Here is a 12,951-nt window from a genome sequence, read left to right as displayed (position 1 = left end):
GGAACAGAAGCAATGGAGTAAAAAACCTGCTGGTTTCCAGACAAAGAACAGCCTGGTCCTCATTCTCCATTCACTTTATGTCTGCAGCAGACAGAAGTGTCTTGAACCCCTCCAGTTCTGCCTTCTCAGTATCCTCCTGGCATGTAGGACATGGAATTGAGCCATGTGGAGCAGAAAGCTTGCTCCTGCTCTGCTACACTTGGTGTTTTCTTCCACAGGTCAAGTAACATAAATTCCACTGGTATTTTCTCTGTGATTTCTTTGGGTGTTGCATTAATGGATATGAATTAACACTGCGGAAGAAATGCTTATGAGGATGTACTTCTCATTGCAGTAATCGATGTCTGAGAGTGCTGGCTGGCTACACTCCACCGTTCAGTCCAAGAATGAGTTTATTATTCAACCATTCAGGAGCTTGGATAAATTGTGGCCACAGGTTTTACCTCAGGAAAAGATTAGCCTCCTTAAGAGACTGGCACGTTCATGCCTGATGTGAGACATGACACATGGAGTTGGGGGAAGGCAAAAATATGACAGGTTGAGTGTTGATGGGAATCGAGTGTGTGTCAGCCCAGAGCCACTCTTTGACTTCTACTAGTGTCCAGAAAAGGACAGCAAAATTGATTCTCTGAAAACACCAGGAATATGAAGGAAGCATCATGAACAAATGAAGAAGGACAAGGAAACACATAGGAACTATTTTTTTAAACGCCAGTTTCTTAAGATCCCTGTAATTATGCTTTCATTCTCTCTCTCTGTTTTTATGTGCCCCCATTGATTTTACCCTTCCCTCTCATCAGTAAGTTTTGACTCCTGGTGTTTTCTAGAGGAACCAAAATCTCAGGAGTGCTGGTTAAGAGGCCTCAGGTTAAAGGAGAGGCTCTGTTCCCCTTCCTATGGCAAAAGACAAGCTCAGTGCTTATTCAGCAGAAAGGGTTCCATGTGGGACAGGGAGAAAAAAGGGAGGAAGTGGATGAGTACTCACATTGTGGAAGTGCATCATTTCAAGATTACATGGAGCCACATCAACATGCTCAACAGTTTTTGCACCCCATGTTATATTGTCTTCAGCAGCAATGAATAAGTTCTGAAAAAAGTACACCCCTATTCTAAGGCTGCTGGACTGAAAAGATGAAGATATGAGCTTCTGAGGGGGAAGAGAATAAGAATAGGAGAGGGAGATTTACAAGCTATTTTAATACTTTATGCCACATATTAATTTTTTTTATATTTGTTCTTTCTTGATAAGGATAATGAGGATTGTTTATGTTACTTGGGGGTGCCACACAGAAGGGCTGCCAGGAAGGCTTAGGGAAAAAAAAAGGCTTTGTGGGTGAACTACAGCTCCAAAGGTTCAAACTATGAGCTGCAGGGTGTTTCAAGGGGCATGTGATCTTCTGCAGCTATGTAGTGGTTTTCAGGGATGTGTGGCATGCAGAGGCACTCCAAAGAGGCCTTTGGAGTCTGAACAGGGATTTGGATGCTTTTGAACCATGTCTTAATATTATTCCTGCACAATCCTGTTGTTTCGGAAAGTTTAGAGAAACAGATTACCTTTAAAGAGGCTTAAAACGAAACTGTCAGGTGTATTCTCTTTTTCTCATAATTTACCCCAGCCCTCAAAGTGTTCCACATATTCTGCAGATAAGGAAGGAAGCTGAGGGATAATTCGGCAATCTTCATGCACAATAGCAGCCTCAGCAGTAAGGCTTACTCTTCTCTGAGGGATTTATGATTTCTTAGAGAAGAGTCAACTAAATAAAGAAATACAAGACAGCGATGGTGTGGGAAAACTCAGATGTCTCTTCTAGTTTGATCTCACTTTGCTGTTAATTTTTGTATTTATATTTGGCCTCTTTCTGAAGTGCTTCTCATCACAATGGAAGAGCAAATCATGTTAATTAATGAGAGTAGCAGCCAAAAAAAAAGAGCTAGCACTTCTTTGCCATAGTCAAGAGCTCTTGAAAAACTTGTCCTTGATGTTGTTTTGGCTGAACAAAAATTAGATGCATAATCACTATTAGGCTTGATTGACTACATAATTCTTTCGATTACACTGATGAAAAGCACATGGCAGGAATTCTTTGCCTTGTACAACTTTATTGCCACATGCACATATTGCTAAATATCTCAGCATCTCCTTGACTTGGACATTCATCACTGAGGGCGTTGAAATGTCTGAGGTAGTCCACAATAGTTTTGGCATGATGGAGAAAAAATCCTTCCTGTTGATGTAAAATCTCTGTCAGGCACAGGGTTGGGGTATGATGTTGTGAATCAGCACAGTGCAGATGGAGAACCTGCAAGCTCCAAACCCTTGGTAGCTTTCTTGTACTCGTCTACAGTCATTCAGTGAGGCTGAATTTAATAACCACCTTTTTTATCTTAGGTAGCAGCTCTCACTGCTCACTGTGGGATGCTCTCCCCAGGCCACACAGCAGCAGAAAGGTTCCAAGAGAACACAAAGGCTTCTTCAGTCACAAGACACAGCAGTGCAGCCTGTATATCCCATGCCAGAAGGGATGGGTGCAACAAGTAAAGTTCTCAGCAAAGGCTGCCTTGTGTGCCATTCAATTCATAACCTATCCATCGTTCAGTGGTTTCTCCCCAACTCTTCCACGGCAGCCAAATGTTTTTCCTGTGGGCTCAGATATGACAGTGAAAGAGAAATAGAAATTTACAACCAGAGTTGATTCAGTTCCTTCCCCATCTTTGGATGAGAGATGATGAAAATAGCTCATCATGGCTCACTCACTACCAGCATCAAAGTGGTGCAAGTGGCTTAGCAGGGACACACAGAGTGTCTGGAGGACAGACTTTCTCTGCACTTACTGTTCAGCTCAAAGCTGAATCAGGGTTATATGTAAACAAGGAAGAAAATGAACTGGGTTTCCCCACAGCTAAAGATCAATGTAGTCTGAAGATTTTAAATGCAAGACTGGTCCTGAAAATGCCCTTACAACCTTTCTCTAAGAGCCTGCCATCGTTCAGAGCTGCTGTCTTGGCAGGAGTTAAATGGAGCAGAGCTGGGTTCTTGCCCTCCCACCTGAACAGATAATCTTTGAGATCTCTGGTACAGTAGCCTGGTGTTGAGTCAATAGGCAGAGAAACCAAAATACCTCAAATGGCTGACAGCTTAAAGAGCTTGAAAGCAGTGACTGACACAGCTGCATCTGTGGCATTACTGAGGTGTCAGTCATGTGCTGCTCAGTGCTTGGGAACCATTCTTCTGCTCTTATGGCAGATCACCCCTTGGTTCTTTTCCCCTCCATGATCACTGTCTTTAACAGAATGCTATTGACTGCTACTGGGCTTCCCAGGCACAGATCAGGCTCTGAGTGCAAATTCAAGTTGTCTTTGTGGCCAGTTCTTGACCGTGTTGTGGGGTGGTGGGATGGGAGAGGCTGCAAGGGAACACTTCCCTCCAGGAGGGGAAGGGGGAGAGGATCAACAACAAGCAGGGGAATGTCAGTGGGAACAAGGAAGCTCCAACAGCCCTGAGTCAGGCAACCTGAGCTGAAGAAGGCAGCCAGAAAAGGCAGGCAGGACACAGCAGGATGTGGGAGAGAAGCTGGCTGCACAGTGCCAGGGGTGAGGAAGGGTCTCAGGAAAGGAGAGGATCTGCATGGCTGGAGGTGCCAGAAGGTCAGAGCAGGGGTCTCTGCTCTTTGACCACCAAGTGGGCAGAGCAGGAGCAAAGGGAGCTGTACAAAACAAGATGTAAACCTTGATGTTACCTCATCTGGCAAGCACAGGAGGTATTGCTGGAGATGGGACTTGAGGGGAGGCACAGCAGAGCTGGATTCCTTCCTCTCAACTGAAGTGCAACCACAGCAGACTCCAGCAGGATCTCTGGAGTTGGGGCCTGGCACAGAAACACATTAAGAGCTGCTATTCATAGGAGCAGTGCAAACAACCCAGGGGGCTGGCTCACAGCTCCCATCAGTCACACATGAAACTCTATTTATACCTTCCTACACAACCAAATGAGCTGTGATTAACAAACACAGGCCATTTCAAGCATCACAGACTAGGCTTGATGGTAATTAAAAAAGGGGATGGAGAGGGGAAGAAAATGTTTTCCAGCTCCCCCTTGTGCCTCTTCTCTGTCGTTGGTTTGTTCTCAGTTTTGCTGGCAGTCTCCATGTCCTGCCTCCCAGAAGTGATTCAAAGGTTATTTGATTATATGAGGACAAAACATCATCCCCTGGGAAACTTAGGAGATGCTTGTGCTGCAGGTTCGTGGCTGCAGCTGATGGTCCCCATCAAGCCCCAGGTGCTGGAGCTGTGTTTGTGTGTGCATGTGCACTCATGAGTGTTTGTATTTGTGTGTGTGTGTGTGTGTGTGTGTGTGTGTGTGTGCGTGTCTGTCTGTCTGTCTGTCTGCGTGGGCATGAGCACTCACTGTCTGGCCAGGTGGGATCTCTGTTTAAACAGGAGAAAGTTAACTTGTGAGCCCTCCTGGGTTTGGGAAGAAAACGAAAAAAGATCAGGAAAAGGTGAATCTTAATACACAGATCAAAAACAAAAACAACAACAACAACAACAAAAGCTGAAATAAAATCCAAACAACAACAACAAAAAAAACCCAGAAAACCAAAACAAAACAAAAAAAAATGCAACCAATAACTAAAAAGGAGGAAAGTTAAAGGTATCTGGTATTATTATGTCCAGGCCCCAGAGGAAGCACAGAGTCTGGTGTTGAGCCCTATTCTGTTAAGGGCTGCTTGCTCCTAAGGCTCATTCTCTCATCTTTCTTTCACCAGAAGAAACAGCAGCTGAGAGGGGAGATGAGTGGCAGAAGCCATGGGCAAAGGCAGAGACCCCACAAAGACATCACTTTGATGCTGCAGCTCTAATGCTGCAACACCTTCCCCCTTCCCTCACCAAGTGCCCACTACCAGGAGAAGCTCAGTAGACCACATTGCATCCCAGTTATGCTCAGCATTGTTTTGGGGCTCTTCCCCTTCCCTAATCCCCCAGTTCCCTCCTGCTGCCTTGCTGTGTTCCAGGGCCTGTGCCTGTTTGTGGGGCTGATGCTCCGGTGCAGAGGCTGCAGTGAGGAATGACTGTGCATTGCTGAGCAGCTGGAAGCAGTTATTAGCTGAATTTGGCATCCAAGCTGAACTACAAATGCATCTGGGTGGCTTGAATTGTTCTTAATTATATTTTTGCTTTATTGTTTTCATTTCGCGCTGTGCTCCACCACCACTCTGTACAGCTCTGTGCTGTGCATTTTCTTTGCTTCCAGCCCAGGGTAATTGCTCCTTGTCGTGCTGTGTTTGCCATTTTAATTTTTTATCATCTCAGATACTTTCTTTTCTTTCTCCCTTTTGATTATTTGGTTATGTCATTCCCATTTGCCCTGACATTTCAATAAATTCACTTCTACATTATCTTTGTCCCCTAGAGCAGCAGTTTATCCCTCTCTTTCTAATGTCTCTGTCTCAAAGCTGGATATGAACTGTTTATTTTTTCCTGAGTCTCCCTTTTGGGCAGAGCAGCAACCAGCAGCAGAGAGCAGCGTGCTGGGCTGCAATCCTGGAGCCAGAGTGCCCCCTTCCAGAAATTCTGAGGAATAACACGGTTCCCTTTGGGGGAAGAAGCACAGCCAGGCAGGACTCTGCAGCTCAGGATCTAGCCACAGGTTAATATCCAGGTGATATTAGATGAGACTAACAAAAAGATGCTGCAAATGATGTGTAAGGAAGTGAAGTTTTTTTGAGTACATTCCTAGATTGAGGGAATGCCCTTTATCCACTGGATTTTTCACTTCCCTCTCTCCTTCAGATGCTTCTTTTGTCTCTTTCAAACCTGCATTTTGCGCCTTCCAGCTAAGAGCTCAGAGCAAGGGTCTACAATGGTGGTGGGCAGGGTACAGAGTTCTTCTCCTGCATGCTCAGGCAGTGCATGAGGAGGTGGCCCTCCTGCAGGACAGCACCTCTGCCCTTTGCAGCAGCTGGTTCCAGCCCAAGCAGGCAGCTGCTGTTTGGTCAAGGCTGTGAGCTTTGGCAGACACTGAGAAATTTCACTCTGCGGTTAAAGACTGCTCTCAGCTGGCCAGTCCAGTCACTTAGGGAGGGAACAGCCCCTCTTGCAGCATCACTGGAGAAAAAATGGCTCAGGGGAGACCTTATCACCTGAAAGGAAATTGTAGACAGGTGGGAATTAGTCTCTTCTCCCAACAAGAGGGAGTAGCCTCAAGTTGCACCATAGGAGGTTTAGATTGCATATTAGGAAAAAATTTAATTACTGAAAGTGTGATCTGGCATTGGAACAGGGTGCCCAGGGAAGTGGTGGAATCAGCATCCCAGATGTGTTCACAAAAGTGTAGATATGGCACTTGGGGACATGGTTTGATGGTAGACCTGGCAGAGTTAGGTCAATGGTTGAACCTGATAACCTCAAAGGTCTTTTAATGATTCTATGATTTTGTGATTCTTACACTTTTTTGATCAGCAGGAATGGAAGGGTTCAGGAGCGTTTTCTCAGGTCCTTGGCTGTCATGGAGCAAAATCTGGCAGCTCAGTTTAAAGAGATTGATCAAGATGTGTTTTGAGGGAGCTGCTGGCCTTTGTGCAGCAGTGGGGTGGCACAGCCAGCCACTGCATCCCAGTGTTTCTGTGGGAGACACAGAATACTGCTGGGGAGGATACTGCTGGGTGCAGAGTGGTACAGAGGAATATGATACTTCATTAACCTGCCTTTTTGGGGGCTGAATAGTGCTTAACTTGTCACCACTCTCTGAAGAGAGGTCCTCCCAAATGGTTTGTTTTCTGTAGCAACAAAATGACTAAGACCTTGAACTGTGGTTTGAACTGTGAGTTCACCCCAGCAGCTCTGTGTGTACAGGGCTCTCTGAAGTGCCCTTGAAAACATTTGTCCATTTGAAGCTAGAACACAGAGACTGAGACAGATCTTCATGTAAAAACTATTCTTAGCGCAGAGGAGGCTGCAGTCAAACCTGCATCAAGAGGAAATGTGAAGGAAACACAGTGTCCACACCTCATTCCAGGGAGGTATGAGCACAGATGGTTCGTTTGAAACTCTAACACCAGGTTTAAGGTAACTGTAACAACATTATGCAATCCTCTTCAAATACTCTTCTTATTGCTATTAAACCTTATTAATATAAGAATATAAGTGCTTCAAGGCACTCCTTTTAGACATCAATAAAGTCCTCTTGTATTAACAAGCCACTGGAATCTTGCTCTTTCTTGTATCTTCTAAGACACTCCAAAGACAAAACCTACCCTGGTGGGTGTGTGTTTAAGTTCCAGGGCAGAAAGGTCCCATGTCAGCTCCTCAGCACTTTGGGAAAGACACAGGCTCCTGTCAGGGCTGTCCCAGCAGCCAGCTAACATCATGGAATGGGAGGCTGTGCTGTTCTCACATGGTAAGCTCGGTGCTGTGCAGCCAGGGAGCTTTGGGCAGAGAGAGGGAACACAACGTGTCCGAGAGCACACAGTGAGTAAGGACAGAGCAGGGACTGAACCCCAGCTGCTCCTCTCTAGGCCTTGCCTTCACTACACCACTTTGTCCTTCTAAGCCATGGCTGCAGCAGCAGCAGGAATGTGACCCACAGCCATGCAGTCACACTCATTCAGGTTCTTCCACTGCCAAGCTGGACAGAGCAGCACCACAGGCTCTGAGGCTCTGACACTGCTCTCCCAGCTGGGGATGCACACTCCTGAGGAATGCACATTCCTGAGGCATGCACACTGCTGGGGGATGCACAATTCTGGGGGATGCACACTGCTGGGGGATGCACACTCCTGGGGGATGTGCACTCCTGAGGGATGTGCACTCCTGAGGGATGCACACTCCTGAGGAATGCACACTGCGGGGGGATGCACTGCTGGGGGATGCACACTGCTGGGGGATGCACACTCCTGAGGGATGCACACTCCTGAGGAATGCACACTGCTGGGGGATGCACACTGCTGGGGGATGTGCACTCCTGGGGGATGCGCACTGCTGAGGGATGCACACTGCTGAGAGATGTGTCACAGACATCTTTTCATTAAAATCCTTCATTAGGATTTTTTCTTCCTGAGAAGCTGAGATGCTCCAGGAACAAAATGTAAACAATGGTTATCTGCTGCTGTGGAATGCATCAGGTGGTTTTTTGATTGGCCCATCTTGGATGTTTATAATTAATGGCCAATCAAGGCTGAGCTATCTCGGACAGAGTCCAAGACAGCTCCTTTTGTTGTCATTCTTTCCTATTCTATTCTTAGCTTAGCTAGCCTTCTGAGATGAACCTTTTCCTTCTATTCTTTTTAGTGTAATTGTAATGTAATATATATATCATAAAATAATAAATCAAGCCTTCTGAAACATGGAGTCAACATTCTCGTCTCTTCCCTCATCCAAGAACCCTTGTGACCACTGTCACAGAGATGCACACTGCTGAGGCATGCACACTCCTGGGCAATGCACACTCCTGGCTGAGGGCACCTTCCCATCCCTGATCCAGCCTCAGGAGTGCCCAGCTGAGCACACAGGAATGCCCAGGTGCTGTGCTGGGAGAGCAGTGGCACAGAAATACAGCTGCAGCCCAGCAGGATGAGGCTGAAGCTGATCTCTCCACTGTGGAAACCTCAGCAGCTGCTGGACATCAGGGGATTTGTACAGAGCAAAGTGCTGTGGCTGGGTCACTGAGTCCAAACTGGGTCGGTTGTGAGCCAAGAGGCCGTCACTGCATCAGGGCTGCATCAAAAGCAGCGTGGCCAACAGCTCGAGGAGGGAGGTTCTCTCCCTCTACTCTGCACTCCTGAGACCCCATCCGGAGTACTGCATCCATGTCTGGGTACCCCAACATCAGAAGGACATGGACCTCTTGAAGTGAGTCCAGGGGAAGGCTACAAACATGCTAAAGCCGCTGGAGCACCTCTCCTATAAATACAGGCTGAGATGGTTGGGGATGGGAAGAGAAGACTCTGGGGAGACTTTATAGCAGCCTTCCACTGCCTAGAGGGGGCCTACAAGAGAGCTGGAGAGGGATTTTTCCCAAGGGTATGTTGTGATAGGACAAGGGTCAATGGCTTTGAACTGAAAGAGGGCTGGTTTGGATTGGATGTTAGGAAGAAATTCTTTAGGGTGGTGAGGCACTGGAACGGGATGCTCCACCCCTGGAAGTGGTGAATGCTCCATCTCTAGAAGTGCTCAAGAGCGGGTTGGATGGGGCTTTGAGTAGCCTGTTCCAGTGGAAGGTGTCTCTGGCCATGCATTGAGCTGACCTTTAGGGTCCCTTCCAACCCAAACCATTCCATGGGTCTGTGATCAGTAACTACACGACAGTGAAGGTACACATGCACGTCTGCAGATGTGTGAATAGGCACACAAAGCTCTGTCCTGGTTCTGAGGGTCTTACAGTTTTATTTCTCTTAGTTCTAATGAAATGATGGGACTAAACAAGGAAACTTGTATCACGAAGGCAAACTTAGCTCTGTCTGTTTCTGGCCATTTTAGGGGCTAAGATGGGTGAAGAGGCAAAGCAGCCATCCAGGGTTTGTGCTGAGTGTGTTTGAAGGCCAAGCCACAACTGGAAATCCTCACCACAGACAAGCACAGTGTGGACATCAGAGCCTGCAAGCACTTCACCCTTCAGGCCCAGAACTATTTTTAAAGATCCTGACCTGGTTACAGACCTGCAGACACCTGGCGAGTGGGAAGGAGCAAACACAGGGACCTTCTCCATGATTTGAAAATAATTATTAGCTGTGAATGTAGTCACCAAGACTTAATATCCTGGCCCATCCCATGTTTGTCATCTCCTCATCTCCTCCAACCCCCCAAACCTGACACACTCTGGTCTCGGCTGCAGCGCATCAGGAGGTTTTTCAGAGCCACATTTTCAGTCTGAGTGTGGATCAGAAGCTGCGGAGCCTGGGGCAGCCAGGGGAGGCTGACACCCACAAAGCAGCAAAGGCTGAGCCCACAGCCTGCTCGTTCATGCCAAGGAATTTTGGCTGCAGGTGTAAGTTAATTCCTGGTGTTGCTGGCAGGAGATCCCCCTAGCTATTCACAGCAGTGCTTTAATTCAGCCCACCTAGGCTCAAGAGAGGATCCTGTGCAAGAACATCCCTGTGCAGAGCTTACATGAGTTCAGATATCAAGAAAGGCTTTTTTAAGGTGAAGTTAGAAAGTGATGTGTGGAGTTGTAAGTGACACCCCACCTTGCCCCAGAAAACAAGGGGAAGACCTCTCTATTGGTGAAGCACCTATAAAAATGGTACTTTTGTGCCCATGATTATCACAGCATTTGCTGCGTGCAGATGTATTAAAAGCAAGCAGCCATTGCGTGATAGTACTGGGCCTCCTGATGTGTTGGCATTGTAGCACAGAGCTTCTGTGAGGCACAGGGCAGATGACTGTAAATAATGATAGAATCATAGAATCAAATAATCATTTGTGTTGGAAAAGATTTCTAAGATCATCAAGTCCAACACTGCCACCAAGCCCACCACTAAACCATGTCCCCCATCTACATGGTTTTTGAACACTTTGAGGAATGGTGATTCCACCACTTCCCTGAGCAGCCTGAACACCCTTTCAGTGAAGATATTTTTCCAATCTAAGCCTGCCCTGGCACAACTTGAGGCCATTTCCTTTTTTCCTGCTGTTTGTTACTTGGGAGAAGAGACCGACCCCCATCTTGCTACACCCTCCTGTCAGGTAGCTACAGAGAGCAAAATGTCCCCCTTTGGAGCTTCCTTTTCTCTGGGCAGAACACTCCCAGCTCCCTCAGCTGCTCCTCATCAGATTTGTGCTCCACACCCTTCACCAGCTTTGTTGCCCTTCTCTGGACACACTCCAGCCCCTCAGTGTCTTTTTTTGCAGTGAGGGCCCCAGAACTCAACACAGGATTTGAGGTGTGGCCTCACCAGTGCTGAGCACAGGGGGACAATCCCTGCCCTGATCCTGCTGGCCACACTATTGCTGATACAGGCCAGGATGCCACTGGTCTTCTTGGCCACCTGGGCACACTGCTGGTTCATGTTCAGCTGGCTGTCAACCACCCCCTGCCCACCACCAGTACATTTTCCACCCGGCAGCTTTCCATGAATTCCACAAATTATGGAAAACATGACTGAATTCTCTTTGTGAAGTGTAAGAACCAGCATTCATTGATGCATTAACCTGGCAGTTTTGCTCATGCTCTCATAAAGGCACTACCAGGACAGATGTGCCCCTGCAGGTGTGTGTGCAGGGGGTCAGCCTGGCCCCGTGTCAAACTCCCAACAAGGGGGAGCCTGTGCATGGGCACACAGAGGGCAAAGGCACACTGCACAGCAGCAGGCAGGGCTGCCAAGCCACACACATGCTAAGCAGCATGAGACAAGGCTGGAGAGGTTCCTATTGCGCAAGGATAAGAAGGTGAAAAGCAAAAATCCTTCATGCAGCATTGGCTGAGCTCTGCACCACAAGCCAGCCTGAGGGGTGCTAGTTTAGGCACTGTGGAAATGCAACATTGTTAAATTGTTAAATAATTTTGGCCATCGCCAGGGGCATGTCAGGCTGACCATTTACCCATGTGTTTTCTCTACCCCAAAGTGTTGTGCAGAAGAGAAGTCAGCTATCAGGACGTGCACAGGTCTGGATTGCTTCCTTGGGCTTCTGCATGAGCAGAGGGAAGGGGACCAAAGGATACTTGAGGTTCTCCCCAAGATCCTCCCATATTCTGGAACTATGCAAGAACCAGTCAGCCTAGGTCAGAGACAATCTTCAGCTGTGTGCTGGCAACTGAACCTGCCAAGGTGGCAATACAAGAGGGCATTGGTGTCAGCCCCATTTTATACAGCATTACCACTGCAGCTAACCCAGGGCTGCCTGCATGAGGCCCAGGGAGCATCACCCACAATGGAGAAGAGCTGTTCTACAGCAGCAATCCAGCAGCAGGCCTCTCTAGCCATGCTTCATTTTGAGCTGCAGTTTCTGACCCAGATAGGCTTTTGGCTGCTTTCCTCTGCCTTGCACCATCTCACAAGTAGTGCTCGACGCTGCTGCATGGAATAATTTGAGTTACAGTCTTAAACTGAGTGGCTGGGGGGGCAGATAGAAGGGCCCTTTGGGAAGATAACTCCCCCATCAAGTTTTAAGCATGTAATTTTACAAGTAATCCCCTCTCTCCAGCCAGAGGCAAAGGCAGTCCTGGGGCACAATGCAGGGGAGCAAATCCTGCCGTGGGAATTTAGGCCAGGCAGGAGACAGAGCAGCTCAGCCCCGTATCAGTGCAAGCTGTGCATTCACCAACAATTCAGGTGTGCATTTACAGCAGGTATAAACTGCTGTGTGAAGGAACCTGATATGGCAGAGCAGTGTCTGCACAGAGGGAGGTTTTTTTTAGCGTGAATGGGCATTTTTTTTCCAAATCACCAAGAGTGTGCAGCCTGTCAGCTTCCACACACACCTGCTCAGCTCCTCTCTTGCTGGTGATGTTTCTGTGTCCTTGACCAACTTTCCTGCCCAGCAAGCACAGCCTCTACAGTGCTGTCAGCACGCTGCCCATTGCAGCTCAGCCAGCTGCCAGGGCCGCCGGCGTCCAGGCTCTCCTCATTCCTGAACGTTCCTCCCTCCCCACTCCAAACTCCAACTTTAAATAACAAAAAAGTAAATTAAAAGGGGGGAAAAAGGCGGCATTCACTGATGAAGGCCCTTGCAGCTGCTGGCTGTACTCATCAAAGGGGAGGAAGTGCCAATTACTTCCTTGTAGGAACTGTTTCTGTAATCAAAGCGCTCTGCAGTGGAGCTGCAAACGCCGATTCCCTCCCGCCCAGCACAGCCCCTGGGTCATGAGCCACAACAGGAGGCAGCCGGCTGCCCACACCCTCATCACTTTACACTTTCACACAGGAACGCTCATACCTCTGTTTTCCTTGTGACACTCACCATTTCCTGGTGGAGTGAGGACAGGCCAGGCTGCTGCTGTGGGCACACTGACACACT

This window comes from Camarhynchus parvulus, chromosome 2, assembly GCF_901933205.1.
Source record: "Camarhynchus parvulus chromosome 2, STF_HiC, whole genome shotgun sequence".
Taxonomy (NCBI): Eukaryota; Metazoa; Chordata; class Aves; order Passeriformes; family Thraupidae; genus Camarhynchus; species Camarhynchus parvulus.
This window is presented reverse-complemented; position numbering follows the sequence as displayed.